The sequence below is a fragment of the Hyla sarda genome, chromosome 1, assembly GCF_029499605.1.
Source record: "Hyla sarda isolate aHylSar1 chromosome 1, aHylSar1.hap1, whole genome shotgun sequence".
In the NCBI taxonomy this organism is placed as follows: domain Eukaryota; kingdom Metazoa; phylum Chordata; class Amphibia; order Anura; family Hylidae; genus Hyla; species Hyla sarda.
In genome coordinates this window covers 349525645-349549274 of record NC_079189.1, presented here as the reverse complement: position 1 = coordinate 349549274, position 23630 = coordinate 349525645, and the positions used below count along the sequence as shown (strand labels likewise).

The 23630-nt window shown below is 42.2% G+C and overlaps 1 protein-coding gene across 4 annotated transcripts in view; it reads right to left on the bottom strand.

The window, feature by feature from the left end:
• The window catches only part of NFIB (nuclear factor I B), a 427846-nt gene that overhangs the window by 363459 nt on the left and 40757 nt on the right, over positions 1-23630 (bottom strand). The gene's annotated exons all lie outside the window — the stretch shown is intronic.

The following is a 23630-nucleotide window of genomic DNA, read 5'->3' as shown; positions in this document are numbered from 1 at the left end:
GCCTGGCCCACCACCAAGTCTGCCCCCAGTGCCTGCCCGCTATGTTAACCATCATGTATGAAAAAAATATTTTAAAACAAAGAACAAGAAAAAGAAGAGGCCTTTAGTTCAGAGAGGAAGTAAGGAGGAAATATCACCATACATTTTACTGCCATACTGTTACTAACTAAATCCTGTATACTGAGACCAATATTAACAAAAATACCAGTATACAGGGAGGAATATTATCACCATACATATTACCATCATACTGTTACTGACCAAATCCTGAATACTAAGATTAATATTACCTATATTATCAGTATACTGATGGTGTTTGACAGATGTTTGGAACAAAGACAAGAAACAGAAAAACCAGCACTTGGAGACGGTTCAGAAGGAAATAATAGTCAAACCAAAATAAGGTTGCGCATTTGAGTTATGCGTTCCACCATGGAACGCATGACTTCACAAAGTCGGCAGGGGGTTCTCGATCATGTGGCGATATTCGTCACGTGAACGCGGCTCTCACTGCTAAAACTTCCGGTCCTCCTTTCCTAGGAGGAAACTAGTATTCTATTACATTACTGGGCATCACGTGATCTATGATCACGTGACCCAGGCATAGAACATGTGACCTGCAGAACCGGATCTGCAGGTCCTTAAACTACAATTTGTAAGAAACAAAGAGCCAATTAACACGTTTCTCCCCCAGACATGGTATGTATAAAAGGACTGTATTATTATTGTGTTTTGTTGTATGCCTGAGGAAGGAGGCGACTTTGTAAGCCCTCCGAAACGCGTCGCAATAAACCCTATCGTATATACCCACGGGCTGTCCGGCCATTCTGTTAAACTCTCCAGGAAGGGGATGATGTGAAAGGCAATGCCATACACACATCTCCCCTGGTGAAGTAAGTTTACCTCCATGTTAATATACCTTATTTTGGTTTGACTGTTATTTCCTTCTGAACCGTCTCCGAGCGATGGTTTTTCTGTTTCTTGTCTTTATCCCATATATACGGAACACGGTTTTGTGATTCCGGCACACCCTGCGCCCTCCCTAAGGGATGTCCACATGACGGAGATTGGTTCAGTTTATATGCGTGAAGAGGACTCCAGGTGTTAGTGGGGGATCACTGTTTGTGACCTCCCACATACACCGGGTGAGTACACACCTCTTATACTTTCATCGGTTATTGGGACTTGAGCGCCGCCTTTTTTCTTTTTCTTTTTACCTATTATAGATGTTTGGAACAGTGGGCTGTGCAAATGAAAAATAAAATTTTTCATTTTCAAGGACCACTGTTCCAAAAATCTGTCAAACACCCGTGGGGTGTAAATGCTCACTGCACCCCTTATTACATTCAGTGAGGGGTGTAGTTTCCAAAATGGGGTAAGTCGATTCTCCCCCCCTCGCCGCACTTGTTTCTTCCCCCGCTCTGCCTGAACTTCGATCGTTGGGCAGAGAGGGGGAAATGAACTTTAACCCTCTCGCCCCCAATTGCCATTGGTCAGTCAGCCTGACCGACCAATGGCAGGGGATAGGAGGAGGTGGCAGCACTGCCACCTCGCTCCTATCCTTTAGCATTGTCGGAGCTGTCTGTGACAGCTCCGATCACTGTTATTTTCCGGGCGATCGGGTCACCAGTGACTCGATTAGCCAGGAATCGCCACAAATCGCTGGACTGAATTGACCGGCGATTTGCCGACATGGGGGGCTCTCAGGACCCCCCTAGGCATTGCTATGGGATGCCTGCTGATAGATATCAGCAGTCATCCGGTCCGGTCCCCACCCAGCACGCATCAGGGATTGGAATTCCCACAGGCGTACAAGTACGCCCTCTGTCCTTGAGTACCAGGAACCGAGGGTGTACCCAACAGGTTATTGAAATAATATTTTACATAAATTCATAAAAATATACACCAAGTGGCATCCGTAACCATAGTAATCGCAAGCATGCTACAATGCTTGTGATTACTATGGTTACAGATGCCACTTGGTGATTGGCTGACTTACCTCATGTGATCTATGATGCAGTTCCGGTTCAGTTATCATGTTCATGTGCCAATTATAAGTGCTTTTGGGCCTGGACAGGGGTCACCATGTGCACATTACTGGCCCTATACAGAGCAACCTAAATGCACTGTGTGTTCTGATACCTTTCTTTCATAGGCAACATAAAATGTTTCAGTAATATGCAATATGAGCAATTACTCTTCTGAAGGATAGGACTAAATTGACCCCTTAAAGACCCAGGAACATTTTTATATCCTCCATGCCTTTTATTAACCATAGCTTGTTTTTTGCAGGACCAATTGCATTTCATGATGAAAAGCCTTAATTTTCCAGGTGAAATAAAGAAGAAAAAAAACTATTGTTCTAACCTGATCGCATTGTAAGAAGCCGATCTGGACCACACCACCACCAATGATGCTTAGGGTGGCTGTTTAAATTCCACAGTCAATTTTGAAGACAAAATCTAAACGATTAATAACTGACAGCAGAGTTTGGTATTAGAGGTGGCCCTTGGTGATTCAATTCTACAGAATAGCTACTGTAGCACAAATTGCTGGAAAAGTTAATGCTAGCAATGATAGGGAGAGTTGTCACGCACAGTGACCAGCCTGGAACTATGCAGCTCCTATACGTAGTGAGCTGTGAGACAAAGTGCCAATGCTGACCTGTGCCAACCGCCCTTTGATGTACTTTAGGCATGTGACTATGAGAACTGGACCTTGAAGCAATGGATGAAGGTGGCCTGGTCTGGTAAATTATGTTTTCTTTTACATCACGTAGATAGACGTGTGTGCCACTTATCAGGGAAAGATAGTACTAAAAAACAAGTGCAAACTAAAAAGGACTCACTTCACAACTATAGGCTATGCTTTTAAGCCCCCCCCCCAAAAAAAAAGAAAAGTATAGGTCGAGAAGATAGACCCAGCATAGTCAGTAGTAATCTATGTTCTTGCCCCCAAGAAAGTAAAATGGGTGGCAATGCAATCCCACTCATTATTGTACAGGAAAAGGGAACAAGAATCCCTGCTCCTGTACTTTACCACAGCTTTGCAGCGCTTATGGTGCAAGTCATAGGTGATGAAGAGATCTCATCACATGCAACCTGCATAAGAAGTCCTGCGCCACACCAGAGGAACAGACACAGGGCCTAGAGAAGGAAGAGAGAAGGTGCTGCAGCTCTGAAGCCAGGGCTGGACTGGCCTACCAGGATATTGTGAAAATTCCCAGCAGGCTGCCCGCCCTAGCACCAGGACCTTGTATGCAGCTGTCACAGAGTAGCAGAGCTAAAAGCTATAAGGTCCCAGCCTCACCACTCAATCTGTTGCTCGATCACTAAGGGGGATCCAGGACACTTGTTCTGCATCCCCAGGCGAGCAAGTGCTGCATTCAGCTGTATGTGCTTAGGGCATACAGCTGAAAGTCTGCTCTGAATGGGAGCAACATCTGCGGCCTACACTGAGAGGAGACATGACCTCTGCCCCCACGCAGTGCAGGTGCCAATGGCGTGTGCCACCTGTGCTCCGGAGGAGATGGCTACAAGGGACACGATCAGGTGAGCATAATTATTTTTTAAATTTTTTTGTTTTTTTTTCATCCTCAGACTGGGCGTGGGGGTAGCACTGGCTACGTACCTGGCTTCATAACTACCTTCTAGACTACATGGCTATCTACCTGGCTGCCTACCTGGCTTCATGGCTACTTACCTCACATCATGGCTACCATCCTACCCACCCACATTATTACCTACCTACTTATTTACCTACTTACATACCTACCTACTTATTTACCTACCTACCTAACTACATAGCTACTTTCCTAGTTGTCTGGCTACCTACCCACATAACTACCTAATTATTTACCTAGTTACTTGACTACCTTCTTCCCTACCTACTTAGCTAGCAGGCTTCCTTCCTGTTTACCTACATAGATACTTATTTAGCTTCATGGCTTCCCACCAACCTACCAACATAGCTAGCTACCTGGCTACCAACCTACCTACCTACACAGCTACCAACCAACATAGCTTTCTACCTAGCTAACTACCTACCTACTTATTTACCTGCCTGACTATCTATTTATAGTACTGGTATTATTGATAATATTGGTCTCCGTATACAGGACTTGGTCAGTAACAGTATGATGTTAATATGTATGGGGGAAATTGACTGCTAGAATTGACTGCTTTTCCCCAGTAAAAAATAGTTTTGACTGTACAAAGGTGTTCAGTAAATATTCTAGTTTGTACAAAGACATTCAGTAAATAAATATTCTAGTTTGTACAACGGCGTTTAGTAAATTCTAGTTTGAGCGAAGGTGTTTAGTAAAAACGTGTTTCAACAAAGGTGTTCAGTAAGAACTGGCTTTAATTAGGAAAATGCAGTCAATTCTAGTTTTCACAAAGGCAATTAGTCAAAACTAGTTTTAATATTTATAATGGAGGCATAGAATGGTCTATGTGGGATGCAGGGAGGGCACTGATTAGAGGAGGACCAGGAGGAGGGGTCCATACAGAGAAAAGGACACAGAGTCTCTGGAAGGTGGGTGACCGGATATTTATAGGGTTCGCAGGTGAGAAGTCGCAGGATGGGGAAGGCTCTTCAGAGGATCATCAGGGAGGAGAAGACATATAGGGCAGCCAGCCTTAGGGGGCAGCCTCTCTTTGTCACTATGAGGTCCCTTTAGGTCCAGTTTCTGCTGCTCCCCTTCTGCACCTCACAGTACCCCCCAGACTAGACACGCAGTGGTGAGTGCCCCTGTTATATTTTCTGGCACTAGGATGACATATGTAGATTTGATCAATTCTGAGATTTTGCTGCATTTTATGTTAAGGAGCAGAAGTCCACTAGAGTTTTTCTATTGGGTGCAAAAAAGGGGTTAAAATAATGCAAAATTGCTAATCTGGAGGCGCTGTAATGACCTGCTCTGCGACTTGGCACTAGTGATACCTGTATCCACATTGGGCACCTCCAGGTTGATGGAGCGATTGTGTCAATCTCAGAAATGTGGAGAATGTATTCGCTCATGTCACTTTATGCGGTGACTGACAAAATGACACAATGCAGGGCTGGTGTGCAAATATCTCAAGGGCTGTTTTTGATCCTCAGCCCAGCCCTTTTCATAGCCCAGAAGATCCAAGTCCACAGCTAAGCACTGCACACTAATTCCTCCTGTACACACTACAGCCTCTTCTATAGAAGTGGGGAGACAGAAGGTCTTACATAACTACCTGCTAGGGTCTTCTACCCTATCTGGGGATATTATCTACCTACTGGGGACATCTACCAGCTAGATTAGGCTGTGCACATATTCCAACTTTTTCCTGCCCCAAATAATGCCTCCCTTGGTGTCCGGCATAATATTAGGGGGAAGGTAGGATGGTGCTGGGTAGGTTATTTGCCCCATTAGATGCACTCAGAAGGTAGGTGGGGAATCCCTCAGTTGGTAGGAAGATAATCCCCAGACCCCTAGTAGGTAGGTAGATGAGTAATCCTACCATCCATTAGGTAGATGCCCATTGTAGATAGGTAGGGAATCCCAATGGTAGATATTCAGTAATCCCCCCTTGTGGGTAGGTGATGCTTTCCCGGGTAGGTAGGTAATCACCCCCAAGAGATAGAGAGGTAATGGCTGCTGGTAGGTAGATAGTGGCAGTAGATAGTACCAGTTGGTAGATAGTGCTGGTAGGTAGGTAGATGGTGCCAGTAGGTAGGTAGGTGTGCAGGCAGGTAGGTAGATAGATAGATATTCAGTTTACTGCTGTGTCATTTATGTACCAATAGAACGTCATTTGGGTCCCTGCAGCACACTCTAAGAGACAGAGTCAGAAAATGAAAGCTGACACACCTTGCTTAGGGACACACCCCCTGCTAGGAAGAGGAATGCAGTGAAAGTGAGCAGGCTATTGGGGCAAATATCTGGACAGAATTAGACAGGTAAAAGTGACATGAACATGAAGCTAATTACAATGTGCGTAACATCAATGTTTTTTTTTTTTTTGTGCAGTTTAAACAGTGCGACAGGTTGTATGTGGTAACTTTAATAAAACTATTTACTGAGCATTTACATGTACACACATCCATATTTGTAATCATCTGAATAATTTTTCCCCATTAAATGTCATTGCCAACAATGGAGATATGGTACCTACAGTATACACCACATGTAAAATGGGGCAAAGTAGATCTTCACATCTGTGGATGCCTAGTTTACAGTCATATACTGTAGACTCAATGAGTCTCAATCAGAAAAACAGTGACATACTCAACATCACATAGCTGTGTGTTATCTTAGACAACATATGTGGAATGAAGTCCAACCCACAGTGTCTTGTAGATTACTAATTTTAAAGCATATATAAACATTTGCACTCTTAATAACACAATTGCATAACACATAGTACATGTTTTTCAGGTTCTTAAGGTACTCATATATGTTAGATTAAAGTTGACAAAAATGAACAGTTTCAACAAAAACAATGATTTACAAGGTAAAATTGAACAATTGAATATTTTAGACATCTAATGACTAGTACACCCGTGTCACTATTACCAATGATACCACTACACTAAGGCCAAATCATAGTTCCAAAGCATGACCACATACTGTATTTTCACTACATAATGTTTCATTTTGTTCTTACACTGTCTTTTAAGCCAGTACGATCTTTCTATTATCTTTTTTCCTCCCCCGTCCCATAATTGGAGTTTCTGAGACCTTGTTTTGTTGCAGTTTCAACTAATCTTTTCATTGTCTTGCTTTACTTTCCTAAACCTTACCTGTTTTATTTACATTAGCACATATGGTATACTAAACTTGATGTATGCTGTATCCTATGAGTTTATTTCTTATTTTCAATAAAAATCACTGACAAGAAAACTCACAATATAAAGAAAATATTACTCCCATACAGTGCTCATATAGTGGTAGAAACGAGTCCTACACAGGCTCTGTCGACCATATAAGTGATTACAGTGACTCACATATAACACCTTTTTTTGAATATTTTACTTTTCTACCCACACTGCTATGGTGACTTCTAGTCACAACTGACCTTTGCAGAATTTGCCACACAGACATCTTAGGCTCCTCTTTTTTCCAGCACCCTCCTTTTTAATGCCTCTATATCTCTATTCAAACTCCCCCTCCAAATGTAACAATGTCCCACACAGCAACAGTGGCAGCCAAAAGTAATGTTGATCCTCTTTTGGGCCCCACTCTCTAATAATAATTATACAGTGATCAAAATATGGAGTATAAAGCAAATTAGTGGCTTGGAGCGACACATACTAAGAATTCGCACCTGAGGTGCACAGCAGGTAGGCAATTATTGTTCCACAGAATCAGACACTTGAGTGAAACATTCTACCTAAATATTCATTTATAAGTTACATGGCGTGCATTATGCATTGCATTTGGAGAGTGACCAAATAACATCAGTGGAATAATAAGGGTCTTACATAACACCCGTACTCCCAGTGTGGGATCCCACTTGGTGGTAGATTCAGCACCTACTAACACATTGCTTCCAGTTTAGAGCGGTACTTAAAATATTGGGTTATTTTACCCTTTGGTCACCCCAGTATCCTAAAGTATTGGGTATTTTGTCTCACTGGTCGCCCCAGTATCTAGTAGGTGGAAATATACATCACTTACCTGTTATCTATTCCTTAGGTTGACACTTGTGTTCCCAGTGTGACGCTTGTGTATTAGCAATTCACAGACATAATCAGGGTTGTGTTTTTAAGTGTGTGTTTTTCTAACCGTTTCACATTTTTTTATTTTAAATCACATTAAAAGTTTTATAGCGTACACATGGGATAAAAGAGGTTTGCTGAGCCCGGTGGGGCTATTTTGTTGCAAGGTTTTGGTACCTCTACCTCTACATGTGTTCAAAGGCCTCTCTAATAAAACCCCTTTGTGACCCCAGAGCAGATAGCATCCCCTCTGCTTTACACACCAGTTAGTTTCTTTCTCTTCCTTCACACAATAGTTACCCCCCCTGTAAGCTCTCAGATAGCAGATATAACTCCACTTTAGTGCACTCACACAGAAGTCCCCCTCCCCCCAAAAAAATACTTTACATAAACTATTACTTTACCCTATTTTCACAAATTATTTACCGAATTTGGAACAGGAAAGCTTTCTTTAGCCCTTTTTAGATAGGACCACCGCTCTAGACAATCTGGTGTCATAATGATTACTCTCCTCTTTGGAGAAATAGAATCACATTACTTGCTAGGTTCTTCTCTTTAAGCAGATGTTTTGGTCACTAGAACAAATAACACTTTAGACTTTGCACCTGCTATCCAGTATTCTTCCTACCTTCCACTGTCACTGGGTTCAGAGGACTTTTTAAAGTGTTTGGCAGCCTCCCGCCTCTCCACCTACAGGTAATGAAGATGGAGAGAAGGGTGGGATATGTTGGCATTTTGCTGCGTATTTGCACAGATTTTGCACAGCAAGACATACGCTGCATAAGCGCTATGTGAGACTGTGCCCTTACACCTGGCCCAAACTGTTGTAGAGCTACAGTTCAGTAATTTACATATGATCAACTGTGGAGCTGCTTTATACATCTTCCCAGGGCACAGACAGCAGGATCCTATTCAAGAATAGCAAATGCAATTCTTGCCATTCAATTAATTGCGCATTATTGAGCACCACGCAGGAAGGTGAGCCATTATTTTCAATAACTCAGCCCATTACATGCAATCGAATAGACAGGGAAAAGTTGTTTTTAAGGTGGCAGGTTGCACATATCATCTGCCTGTCCCTGGTTGTGTCATTAAACATAATTTGTTAAATTACCAGCTTCTAAATCCACAAAGGCTACAATTTGTTACCACTCCATAAAAATACTGTAGGATCTCCCAATGGTGGACACTCATGGGAAAAAAAAGTATCCCCTATTGAGAGATGTACCCTATTGGGAAAATGGCTCAAAAATCTTTCTAAATGACAGAATACTGTACTGTACTCACTCCAGAGCATAAATACCTATAAAACACGATATTACAGTACAATCTCCCAGTGTCATTTAATTATCCCTTATCCAGAAGGGGGGTGAATGATGTGGCCGGCGGACATACAGAAGCAGGAGACCAATGCAGGGGGGTGAAACTGGGGCCAGAGCTCCCTGGTAGCCTGGGCCCCTGACTGTGGTATTGGTTATACCCCCTGATGGCGGCCCTGTGTACAAGGTAGGGTTGGCACATAAGCCTGGTTGTCCCCTATTTGGGAGTGTTTTACTGTAGTACTAAAAGGAATTTCCCCATGTGTTCTATTTATAAATACTTAAGTAATGTATTCATGCTTAAGTTTATGTACTGCATAAGTTTAATGGTGCAAATGATAATAGTTTTTTCAACATCTGATACAAAAAAGGTTGTTTATGATAAAGAAAGACCATCAGGGGGCGACACAGCCACTGTCATTGTTGCCACTGAAGAACATTCGACTGATGTGAGTAAAGTGAAATTAGTTAAAGGTGCACATCAATGCTGGCAAGCAGGGAGAAGAAGGTGCCAAGGAGTGTGTTAGAGACAGGGATGAACAGTCATGATTACATTAGAGTGAAAAGTATTGGTAAAGAGGTAGTATGCAGAAGTGATGTCAGAAGAGTGTGAAGAACAATTAAACATTTTATTTAAAAAAAAAAAGAAAAACAAACTAACAATGACCATTATAGATGATAGTATTCAATGGTATGAATGCAGTTGTAGAAATGACTACATGGCCCACCTAGAGGTCCCAAATACTTCTCTGTTTGTGGTGTTTTACAGGACCAGATTGTAAGTCAGTGGGAAAGGGGGGAGCGGACGATGGGGTAAAAGAACAAATGCCAAGGTGTCTATACCACTCTAGCACTCACCAGTTACTTCCAACAGAAAAGCTTAATTATGAGAGTGCAGAGGAGATTATGTAGCATTTACTGCCATTTACTGTGATGGGATGGAGATCCATTCTCATACTATGGTACTTTGATTTCGCATCTGGTGGTTGAGCATGTATGTTTATTATCACAGAGGGACTATTATTTTCTAAACACCTCCTGCTTTGCCTATGTCCAGGGAGAAGTATTTTAAAATCTAACATGAATGACCCCCCTTTCTCCTATAGTTGACATTGTAGTATAAGAGATACTCCCAGCCCTTGAGCTATTAAAAAAAGCCTCAAGTATGAGCTGCAACGCGTTCAGCAGAATAGATGAATAAAGCTTATTGAAAGACATGAGTGTTCTAGGAGTTTCTTCTATAATTTTGTCTTCCTCCATGAGCACTTACTGTAACTTCTACTGAGTGCCGACCGATTCCATATTGTAGGACATTGAGGTTGCATAAGGACATTTATGATATCCCACTTCTGCGACCCTATATTTTTGCCTTCATCAACTTTGATTCCTTTCCTACTGTTCTTGTAATTACAGTATTACATATTGTCCTTTTTTAAACAAGATCTGTATTTTAAGCAATATCTTGTATCCTATAGTTTAACCTATTAATTGTTGAGCTTTCCTTAAAAAAAAAGAAAAATGTTTAGATTTTTTTTTGTTTGGTTTTCTGGAATTAATATACAGCAATACAGGTCAGTCTTAGTCACAGCATTAAAAGGGTTACCTGCTGGGGGACAATTTTCCTCCAGTGCTGGTATGTATTACAACTATCCACCTGTTAGTGATTATGCGGGCACAGTGGCAGTGCCTGCATAATCACATTAATGTAATAGTACATCAAGGTGACACAAATACATGAGGTCCTTGACATCCTATTAAGCGTTAAGGGCTTACATGTAATAATGTCCATTTCTGGAGCTTAAAATTGTGTTTATTTCTTGAAACATTTTTTTCTAAATATTTGAACACATACCTTACATTAAATAAACACTTCTAGTAATTTAAATAAATTATAATAAAGAAAATAAAATTTACTAAAATGTAAATTTAGCAATTTGCAAAACAAATCTGTATTGTCTGAGAAATTTGCTCCTACTTCTTATTGAAATGATAATGTTGTCATAGTTAACAATGTGATAATCTCTAATGATTTTTTCTTTTATCCATTGGAGAGAAAGTAAATTACTGTTTCTCAGTCATCTACAGCAGATCTCATTTACTATTGGGCTGCTTCTTTATTTTTGGCCTTGTCACTAAATACGTTATGCATTACAGTTGTTTTTTTTTTTTTATTGCTATAAATGTGGCATTATACACTAACCTAAATTCAAGACAGTGAATTAAACCTGCAGAGCATAATGTGTAAAATCACCCGACAATCTGCCCTTCTTAACAACAAATCAATAATGAATCAATATTCTGACACTCCTAAGTTGTAAGCTGCTCTCTGTGAGGATTTATTGTGCTTTCTCTATGTATAGGGAGAAACCTATTCCTACCTACGATGCTGTTCATATTGATCTGACGAGATAAACTCATATATTCACTGCTCAAATAAATAAAGGGAACACTAAGATACCACATCCTAGATCTGAATGAATGAACTAACTGTATGAAATACTTTCGTCTTTACATAGTTGAATGTTCTGACAACAAAATCACACAAAAATGATCAATGGAAATCACATTTATCAACCCATGGAGGTCTGGATATGGAGTCACACTCAAAATCCTTAAAACAAGTCAAAATTAGGCTCAGTAGTATGTGTGGCCTCCATATATGACCTCCCTACAATGCCTGGGCATGTTCCTGATGAGGTGGCTGATGGTCTCCTGAGGGATGTTCTCCCAGACCTGGACTAAAGCATCCGCCAACTCCTGGACAGTCTGTGATGCAACATGGCATTGGTGGATGGGATGATACATAATGTCCCAGATGTGCTCAATTGGATTAAGGTCTGGGGAACGCGTGGGCCAGTCCATAGCATCAATGCCTTCCTCTTGCAGGAACTGCTGACACACTCCACCCACATGAGGTCTAGCATTGTCTTGCATTAGAAGGAACACAGGGCCAACCGCACCAGCATATGGTCTCACAAGGGGTCTGAGGATCTCATCTCAGTATCTAATGGCAGTCAGGCTACCTCTGGCAAGCACATGGAGGGCTGTGCGGCCCCCCAAAGAAATGCCACCCCACACTATTACTGGCCCACCACCAAACCAGTCATGCTAGAGGATGTCGCAGGCAGCAGAACGTTCTCCACGGCATCTCCACTCTCTGTCACGTCTGTCACATGTGCTCAGTGTGAACCTGCTTTCATCTGTGAAGAGCAGCGGGCGCCAGTGGCAAATTTGCCAATATTGGTGTTCTCTGACAAATGGCAAACATCCTGCACGGTGTTGGGCTGTAAGCACAACCCCCACCTGTGGACATCGGGCCCTCATACCTCCCTCATGGAGTCTGTTTCTGACAGTTTGAGTGGACACACGCACATTTGTGGCTTGCTGGAGGTCATTTTGCAGGACTCTGGAAGTGCTTCTCCTGCTCCTCCTTGCACAAAGGAAGAGGTAGCGGTTCTGCTGCTGGGTTGTTGCCCTCCTACGGCCTCCTCCACATCTCCTGATATACTGGCCTGTCTCCTGGTAGCAGCTCCATGCTCTGGACACTATGCTGACAGACACAGCAAACCTTCTTTCCACAGCTCACATTGATGTGCCATCCTGGATGAGCTGCACTACCTGAGCCACTTGTGTGGGCTGTAGACTCCGTCTCATGCTACCAATAGAGTGAAAGCACCGCCAGCATTCAAAAGTGACCAGAACATCAGCCAGGAAGCATAGGAACTGAAAAGTGGTCTGTGGTCACCCCCTGCAGTACCACTCCTTTATTGGGGGTGTCTTGCTAATTGATTATAATTTCCACCTGTTGTCTGTTCCATTCGCACAACAGCATGTGAAATTGATTGTCAATCAGTGTTGCTTCCTGATTGGACAGTGTGATTTCACAGAAGTGTCATTGACTTGGAGTTACATTGTGCTGTTTAAGTGTTCCCTTTATTTTTTTGAGCAGTGTAGTTATTGTACCATGTAATAGGGGCAATTATTACAGAAAGACACAGAATTGTGTTACATTGTATCAAGGCTACTTCTAGAGTGTGTGTAGAAATAGATTTAGAAAAGGATCATAATCTCGGTATCTATGTTATCTTAACACAACTAACAACAAATTATTCCACAAACAGTCCATTTACTTGAGCTTTGTGCTGAAAATCACTCAAACGCATAAAATGACCCCTGGGTTTAAAGTCTATGTCATAAGCTTGTTCTTAATGATATCTGGAGATCAAGTAAGCTTTATCCAAGCAGTACTAGATGGAGGATTTATTTGCATCACACTATGATGTTCCTTTAATACCTTCCAGATACATAAGTGCTTACTGTTTAATAGGTTTTTAGCTTAAGATCCAATCATCCACTCTTGAATTAAGATGCCTGAATGAAGCCAACTCATTTGGAACTAAGCACTTTAATGTCAACAGAGACATATGGTATTGCAACTGAGTTACAAAGGATGCCTAGCAAGCCTCCTACCTCCCCAGCCACATTAAGACACTTGTATTATTAGTTTACTACGTTGTTTTGTGCTGCTCCTAATTGAATATAAGATCTGCTTAAGGAGTTAAAAGAAGCTCGGAATTGAAGGAACCGAACGCATGTAATTTCTTTGAAGGAGAATCTCAATGAACTCATGGAAATCAATTACCAGAAGCAGAATTACAGTAAATGTTTATTAACATCTCTGCTAGGTCCTTACAAATGTGAAGCTTTAAATCACAAATGCCGGGCAGATGTGGCCTCCTAAAGATTGTCACCCACGTATTGTGGCATAGTGACGAGCTATAGAATAACAGCATAAACTATTTCATAGTACTGATTTGGGTATGCTTTCCTAAAATTACAGAAAATAGAATTTGAATAGTGTATTTATAGTATCATGACTCTTTGTTACTCATTCACTGACATGCACCTCAATACATGGCAAACAGAGTGACTCCATAATGGCCTCTTTCAGTAGGGTAGTTAAAAAGAGTATCTTTATTTTCAAAACTTCTTTTACCCTATAAGGTCACAGCCAATTTTTGTTTTTGGGTTTTCTTTTTTTTTCCCTCCACCTTCTAAAAGCCATACCTTATTTCATTTTTCCATTTAAAGAGCCACATAAGGGCTTATTCTTCACAAGACAAATTGTACTTATTTTTCCATAAATTATACTGAAAAAACTGGGAAAAAATATTTGTGAGGTAAAATTGAAAAGAAGAAAAGCAATTCGAAGAATTGGTGGGTTTTTGTTTGTATACAATTTACCGTGCAGTAAATTTGGCGCTTTATCTGTATTCTACAGGTCAGTAGGATTACAACATCTGATTAGTATTCTCTTACATTTTACTACTTAGAAAACTTAATAAATCAACTGTAATTTACGGTAATTTTCTTAGCTCCATAATTTGTAATTTTTATTGGTACCATTTTTACGTACATCAGGCTTTTGATTATTACATTTCTGTGGGATGTGATCAGAATACACAATTCTGGCATTTTTTATGGTTTACATCATTCACCAAACAGTTGTAATAAAATTATACACTGTATTTTAATAGTTCAGACATTTCCTTATGCAACAAAATCAAATATTTCCTTTTTTCTATTTGAATTTTTATTAAGAGCGATTTTGGTTATATTTCTAAAAACTTTTTCCCCCCCTTTTCTTCTATTGCTTAGTGCCTTAACCCCTTAAGGACTCATCCCATTTGGGCCTTAAAGGGGTTATCCAGGAAAAACTTTTTTTTTAAACATCAACTGGCTCCAGAAAGTTGAACAGATTTGTAAATTACTTCTATTAAAAAATCTTAATCCTTTCAGTACTTATGAGCTGCTGAAGTTGAGTTGTTCTTTTCTGTCTAAGTGCTCTCTGATGACACGTGTCTCGGGAACCACCCAGTTTAGAAACAAATCCCCATAGCAAACCTATTCTACACTGTGCAGTTCCAGAGACAAGCAGAGATGTCAGCAGAGAGCACTGTTGCCAGACAGAAAACAACAACTCAACTTCAGCAGCTGATAATTATTGAAAGGATTAAGATTTTTTAATAGAAGTCATTTATAAATTTGTTTAACTTTCTGGAGCCAGTTGATATCTAAAAAAAAGTATTTTCCTGGGTTACGTTTTAGTTTTTTCCTCCTCGCCTTCAAAAAATCATAACTCTTTTATATTTTCATTCACAGACTAGTATGAGGGCTTGTTTTTTGCGTGACCAGTTGTTTGTTGTAATGCCATGACTCACTTTATCATAAATGAATGGCGCAACCAAAAAAATACTATTTGTGTGGGGAAATTAAAAAGAAAACCGCAATTTTGCAAATTTTGGAAGGTTTCGTTTTCACGCCGTACAATTTACGGTAAAAATGACATGTGTTCTTCATTGTGTGGGTCAATACGATTAAAATGATATCCATGATAACATACTTTTCTATTACTGTTGCGCTTAAAAAAAAACGCAAACTGTTTCACCAAATTAGTACGTTTAAAATCCACCTATTTTGAAGACCTATAACTTTTTCATTTTTCCGTATAAGCGGTGGTATGAGGGCTCATTTTTTTGCACTGTGATCTGTACTTTTTATTGATACCATATTTCCTTATATAAAACTTTTAATACTTTTTTTATAATTTTTTTTTAAATAAAATGTTATAAAAAAAAAGCAGCTATTTTGGACTTTTTTTTCCGTTCACGCCGTTCACCGTACAGTATCATTATCATTTTATTGTAATAGTTGGGATATTTACACATGCGTCGATACCAAATATGTATATAAAATATTTTTTTTTACACTTTTTGGGGGTGAAAAAGGGAAAATGGGACAATTTACGTTTTTATTGGGGGAGGGGTTTTTTCACTTTTTTTTTTTTAAACTTATTTTTTTAACTCTTTTAACTTTTATTTTTACACTTTAATAGTTCCCATAGGGGACTATTTATAGCAATCATTCCATTTCTAATGCTGTTCAGTGCTATGCATAGGACAGAGCACTGATCAGTGTTATTGGTCATCAGACCAGAGCAGAAGACCCTTGGAAGGTAGCTGACCCTTGCCGCGGCAGTGCTGGGGGCGATCCGATCATCCATTTAAAGTAACGCGATGCTGCAGATGCCGTGATCTGTATTGATCACGACAACTGAAGGGGTTAATGGCGGACATCCGCACGATCACGGATGTCCGCCATTATGGGCGGCTCCCTGGCTGCATAGGACGTAAATGTACCTCCTGGTGCGTTAAGTACCAGCTTACCAGGACGTACATTTAAGTCCTGCATCGTTAAGGGGTTAAAGGGGTACTCCGCTGCTCAGCGTTTGGAACAAACTGTTCCGAAGTGACATCATAGCCCCGCCCCCTCATGCCATCACGCCCCACCCCCTCAATGCAAGTCTATGGGAGGGGGCGTGATGGCTGTGTCGCTGACCAGTGGAGTACCCCTTTAAGGACACAGGAAAATGTAATTTTTTCATTTTATTTTTCCTCCTCACCTTCTATGAGACATAATTATTTTATTTTTCCATCCACAGTCTCATATGAGGGCTTGTTTTTTGCACAACCAATTGTACTTTTTAATGACATCTTTCATTTTACCGTAAAATGTTTTAATGGTGGAAAATTGAAAAGAACAAGACAATACAATTAAAATAAATGATGATGTGTGTCCTTAAGAGGTTAATGCAATGCACTGCATTGCATTGAATTGACTAATCATTAATCTCTCTATGGCAGGCTGTAGGGCGTAGATCTCTAGCAAAGACCTTGGGCTGCTATAAAAAAGGATCTACTTACCACAGTTGTGTTGCAGAGCCGATCTAACCACTGCCCCACCAATGATGTATAACCCCTAGAGGATTCAGGGCGTAAATGTACACTGCTCCCCCTGCTCCAGGTCTATGAAGCCTGCCGTGGCTAATGTTGGGCATCACTAATCAGGGTAATGTCCAGCATTAAACCTTTAGAGGCCACGATCAAAGTTGATCGTGTTGTCTAAAAGTCACCAGTGCAAAGAAATGCAACTCAATATTTAATCCCCTAATTCTGACATATTTAGAAATATCCCATATGTGGCCCTTGTTCTCTACATGACTCCCACACAGGCCTCAGACATGATGGAGCACTGTGTGAATTTTGTGTCTTTATTTAGGATATTTTGTAAATATCTTATCTAAATGCAGAGGCCTTTGGGTACCAAAATAATTTTGCGAGTCAAATTGATGTTTTCATTGATACCATTTTGTGGTACATGTGACACTCTGATCGCTTTTTATTCCATATTTTACGAGGTGGTACGAATAAAAAAATCGGTCTTCTATTTAATTATTTACTGTAATTCTTCATGAGGTAGGAATTACATGTTATTTTTAGTCTGCCGTTCGGTACGATTATGGGGATACCTAATGGATATACTTTTTTTTATGGTTTATCCCATTTACATCACAAAAATTGTCTCCATATTTTGAGAGCTCTAAGACTGTGTTCACATAAGTCTGGCTTCCGGCAAGCAAGCTGCGTTCCCCTGTCCGGTGCCCTCTGGCGTGTACAACCATCGGTGTCAAAATTGAGACGCTGGATGATGTGAACTGTCCCATTCAAATGAATGGGATCAGTTCTAGCATAAGTTTCCCTCTGGTGCTCACTGGGGGGAAACTATGCCGGACGCCTGATATATTACAACTCAGCCTAACTTTTTATTTTTTTTACCAATGGAGCTGTGTGAGGGCTTATTTTTTTGGGGGATAACTAGCGGTTTTCAAAGGTGTTATTTTGGGGTATGTTTGACATTTTGATCCATTTTTATAATATTTTTTGTAAGGCAGGATTACCAAAAAGCAGTAATTTTGGCAAAATGATTATAATTTTTTTTATGGTATTCACCATGCAGTATCAATGACATGGTAATTTTCCAGTCTTCTGTAGGTCGGTACGATTATAGCGATACGTCAGTGATATACTTTATTTCATGGTTTCTTACTTTTACACTAGAAAAACTATTTTTGATTAAAAAAACAATCTTATTACTGCATTGTCAGGTTCTGAGAGCTGTATTTTTATTTTTATACCGAAAATGTTGTGTGATGGCAATTTTTACCGTGGTAACATTTTGGAGAACATGGGAGATTTTGATCACTTTTTATTTTAGTTTTACAGAGGTGGCATTGATAGCCATTAAGCCATAAATGTAGCAAGGTTTGTACAATTTTTTTTCACTGCATTCATCGTACGGTTAAAATAATGTTGTTGTTTTATTACTTGGGTTGTTATGGAGGCGGCGATACTGAATATGTGTATATAGTTTTTTTTGGGGGGGTGGGGGTGGAGATTGTGTATGTGTGTATGTTTATTTATTTATTATAGTTATTGTTTATTTTCTTACTGTATTTATCTTTTGTTACTTTATTTTACTTTTTCTTTTACCCCACTTGGGGGACTTGACACATATAATACATTGCAGTACAGATCTGAACTAAAGAGGTTAACTGCCCGGATCGGAGCGTATCTTCACTTCTGACAGTTGTGGTGGGTGATCGGCTCCCGCCGCCGATCACCGCCTGCACAGGGACGCCGTGATTGTGAATGGACATGTATATACGTCCATGTGCAGCAAGGCACCGCCAAAATGGACATATATACGTCCATTAGCAGAAAGGGGTTAAAATGACCCTATTCTATACTTTTATTCTTTTATTCATTCTACTGTTTAACGAAAACGGAATGAGGCCTACAAAGAAAAGAACACGGTGCCTACAGTGAAATATTGTGGAGGTTCAATGATGTTTTGGGGTTGTTTTGCTGGCACCTGGTCGTGAATGTGTGGTCTTGAATGTGTGCAAGGTCTCATGAAATCAGAGGATTACCAATGGATTTTGGGTCGCACTGTACAGCCCAGTGTCAGAAAGCTGGGTTTGCGTCCAAGATCTTGGGTCTTCCAGCAGGACAATGACCCCAAACATAAGTCAAAAAGTCTAGATCTAAATCCCATTGAACACCTGTGAAGAGATCTTAAAATTGCTGTTGGGAAAAGACGCCTTACAATAAGAGGGACCTGGAGCAGTTTGCAAAGGAAGAGTGGTCTAACATTCCGGCTGAGAGGTGTAAGAAGCTTATTGATGGTTAAAGGAAGCAACTGATTTCAGTTATTTTTTCCAAAGGGTGTGCAACCAAATATTAAGTTAAGGGTGCCAATAATTTTGTGTTTGTAGTTTGGTGTGACATTATGTCCAATTAGCTTTTTTCCCTCCCTTTTTTGGTTTAGTTCCAATACACGCAAAATGAATAAACAAGTGTATAGCAAAACATGTGTTACTGCAATTCTTTTCTGTGAGAAATACTAAATTTTCTTGAAAAATGTCAGGGATGCCAACATTTACAGCCATGACTTTATATATATGTCACAGTTTAAACTAAAAACTAGTTTTACCTGTAATATATGTTACGCCGAGTGCTCCAGGTCCATGCTCCTCCCCGGAGCGCTCGCGGCATTCTCCTCTCTGCAGCGCCCCGGTCAGACCCGCTGACCGGGAGCGCTGCACTGACACTGCCGGCGGGGATGCTATCCGCATAGCGGGACACGCCCGCTCGCAGGTCGCATCCCAATCTACTTACCTGTCCCGGTCCCCGGTTTTCACGTCCTGGCGCGCGCGGCTCCGCTCTCTAGGGCGCGCGTGCGCCAGCTCTCTAAGATTTAAAGGGCCAGTGCACCACTAATTGGTGCCTGGCCCAATCAGTGTAATTAGCTCACCTGCTCCAGGCCTATATTACCTCACTTCCCCTTCCCTGCTTTGCCGGATCTTGTTGCCTTGTGCCTAGTGAAAGCGTTTCTGTGTTTGCCTTACCAGTGTTACCAGACCTTCTGCCGTTACCCTTGACTACGAACCTTGCCGCCTGCCTTGACCTTGTGCTACGTCTGACCTCGCCTCTGTCTAGTCCTCCTGTCCCACGCCACTCTCAGCAGTCAGTGAGGTTGAGCCGTTACCGGTGGACACGACCTGGTTGCTACCACCACAGCAAGACCATCCCGCTTTGCGGCGGACTCTGGTGAATACCAGTAGCAACTTAGAACCGGTCCACCGGTACGGTCCACGCCAATCCCTCTCTGACACAGAGGATCCAGCCTGCCGAATCCTAACAGTAGATCCGGCCATGGATCCCGCTAAGGTCCCGCTGCCAGTTGTCGCTGACCTTACCACGGTGGTCGCCCAGCAATCTCAACAAGGACAACAGATCGCCCAACAAGGACAGCAGCTGTCGCAGTTGACCGCCATGCTACAGCAACTTCTGCCACAGCTACAGCAACCATCTCCTCCACCAGCTCCTGCACCTCCTCCGCAGCGAGTGGCCGCTCCTAGCCTCCGCTTGTCTCTGCCGGACAAATTTGATGGGGACTCTAAACTCTGCCGTGGTTTCCTTTCTCAATGTTCCCTACACTTGGAGATGTTGTTGGACCAATTTCCCACAGAACAGTCTAAGGTGGCTTTCGTAGTTAGTCTTCTGTCTGGAAAGGCCTTGTCATGGGCCACACCGCTCTGGGACCGCAATGATCCTGCCACAGCCACTGTCCAGTCCTTCTTTGCTGAAGTCCGTAGTGTCTTCGAGGAGCCAGCCCGGGCCTCCTCTGCCGAGACTGCTTTGCTGAACCTAGTCCAAGGAAGTTCTTCTGTAGGCGAATACGCCATCCAGTTTCATACCCTTGCCTCTGAGCTAGCCTGGAACAATGAGGCCCTCTGCACGACCTTCAAGAAAGGCTTATCCAGCAACATCAAAGATGTACTGGCCGCACGAGAAATTCCTGCTAACCTGTCTGAACGTATCCATTTGGCCACCCGCATTGACATGCGTTTTTCTGAAAGACACCAGGAGCTCCGCCAGGAAAAGGACCTTGATCTCTGGGCACCTTTCTCCCGGAATCCTTTGCAATCTACCCCTGTGCGTCCCGCCGAGGAGGCTATGCAAGTGGATCGGTCTCGCCTGACCCATGAAGAGAGGTCTCGTTGCAGAGATAAAAATTTATGCCTGTACTGCGCTAGTACCGAACATTTCCTAGTGGACTGCCCTATTTGTCCTCCGCGTCTGGGAAACGCACGCACCCTGTTCACTTGGGAGTGGCGTCCCTTGGTGTGAATTCTGCTTCTCCACATCTCACTGTGCCCGTGCGGATTTCTCCTTCTGCCAACTCCTCCTTCTCAGCTGTGGCCTTCTTGGACTCTGGTTCTGCAGGAAATGTTATTTTGGCCTCTTTCGTTAATAGGTTCAGTATCCCAGTAACCGGTCTCGTCAAGCCGCTCTACATTTCTTCTGTCAACGGAGTAAAATTGGACTGCACTGTGCGTTACCGCACAGAACCCCTGCTTATGAGCATTGGACTGCATCACGAAAAAATTTAATTTTTTGTTCTGCCCAACTGCACCTCTGAAGTCTTCCTCGGTCTGCCATGGCTCCAACGTCATTCTCCTACCTTTGACTGGACCACCGGGTAGATCAAAAATTGGGGTCCTTCTTGTCACAAACGATGCCTCACATCTGCTCCCACTTGTCTAACTCCTGAGGTTCCACCCTTACCGGTCCCTCCCAAGGCTTACCAGGATTTTTCTGATATTTTCGGCAAAAAGCAAGCTGAGATCTTGCCTCCTCATAGCCCCCTTCCTGGTAACACTCTGCCCCGTGGCAAGCTTCACCCTCTGCCCCCCCTCCCCATTCTCACTTCTTCTGGATTGCCTGCCGTTGATGAAGTTACCCAGGACTTCTCTATCATCTGGATGGAAACTCAAGAGTCGCTCCCAATGGCCTCATCTCGTATGAAGGGACAAGCAGACAAAAAGAGGGGGAGACCTAAGGGGGGGGGGTACTGTTACGCTGAGTGCTCCGGGTCCCTGCTCCTCCCCGGAGCACTCGCGGTGTTCTCCTCTCTGCAGCGCCCTGGTCAGACCCGCTGACCGGGAGCACTGCACTGACACTGCCGGCGGTGATGCGATCCGCATAGCGGGACGCGCACGCTTGCGGGTCGCATCCCAATCTACTTACCTGTCCCGGGTTCCTGGCTGTCACGTCCTGGCGCGCGCGGCTCCGCTCTCTAGGGCGCGCACGCGCCAGCTCTCTAAGATTTAAAGGGCCAGTGCACCACTAATTGGTGCCTGGCCCAATCAGTGTAATTAGCTCACCTGCTCCAGGCCTATATTACCTCACTTCCCCTTCCCTGCTTTGCCGGATCTTGTTGCCTTGTGCCTAGTGAAAGCGTTTCTGTGATTGCCTTACCAGTGTTACCAGACCTTCTGCCGTTACCCTTGACTACGAACCTTGCTGCCTGCCTTGACCTTGTGCTACGTCTGACCTCGCCTCTGTCTAGTCCTCCTGTCCCACGCCACTCTCAGCAGTCAGTAAGGTTGAGCCGTTACCGGTGGACACGACCTGGTTGCTACCGCCGCAGCAAGACCATCCCGCTTTGCGGCGGGCTCTGGTGAATACCAGTAGCAACTTAGGACCGGTCCACCGGTACCGTCCACGCCAATCCCTCTCTGACACAGAGGATCCACCTCCAGCCTGTCGAATCCTAACAATATATATATATTTTTTTTTTTTGACAAATTTTTTTGACCAATGTGTGCTGCTGCAATCCTCTTTTTTTGTATACTCTGATGCCATGGCAGTGTGCACCCGTGTATTAGGCTGTTGTGCTGGCTATCTTTCTTTTTTCTTGTTTATATATATATATATATATATATATATATATATATATACTAAGAAGCACAGAATATTTGTGCAAGATGTAAAATGTGTAGATGTGTGACTGTGTCTGTTTTTCTGCATAATAACATAGTTCGTTAGCACTTTAAGCATTGACCATGGGTCCTAAATTAGCAAAAAAAACTATCTGGTTTTCCTCTAGTGGTTTAGTTTGCTTTGTAAATATTTAAAAGGATGGATTTCCTGGCATAAAACTGGGAGACACCTCTGGTTTACCCTGTGCTAACCAGATATGTAGCATGTTGAAATCCAGATGACAGCAGATATTGGGGGAGAGTTGTCTGTTTTCCATATACAATAGATTGTCAGCCATTCCCACTGAAATTGGATAACAGAGTTTCATTTCATGTTTATGGGTATCTTTACTCTGCCACTAATTCTTGCTTATAATTTAGTTTTGTTTCCCACCCCCAAATAATTCCATTTTGCCTCTTTGTTTTTTCCATGATGAATCATTTTCTTAATGGGGTACTCCCGTGCTCCAGTGTTCTGAACATTTTGTTCAGACCGCTTGAATCGGGCAACTGTGATTGGGACGTCACGGCCACGCCCCTAGGGATGTCACGCCACGTCCCCTCCATTTATAAGATCGTGGGGGACCCAGTGGCGGGCCCCCAGCGATCAGACATCTTATCCCCTATCCTTTGGATAGCTAGCAGTGGAGTACCCCTTTAAGTACCATGCTAAAATGCATATTGTACAATACGTATACATTTGCATACTCTTTAAAAGAAAAAATACATTGAAAAAAAAAAGATAAACTGTGTTGTTCCTTGTTTATTAAAGATATTGGAACACAATTAAGGAGGACAAATGGAACAATACATCAGCTTCTTTAACAGCATCCTCCCGTGTAAGACACAAAACAATTGATTATAATGGATCACTGAACAGATTCAATGAGTGT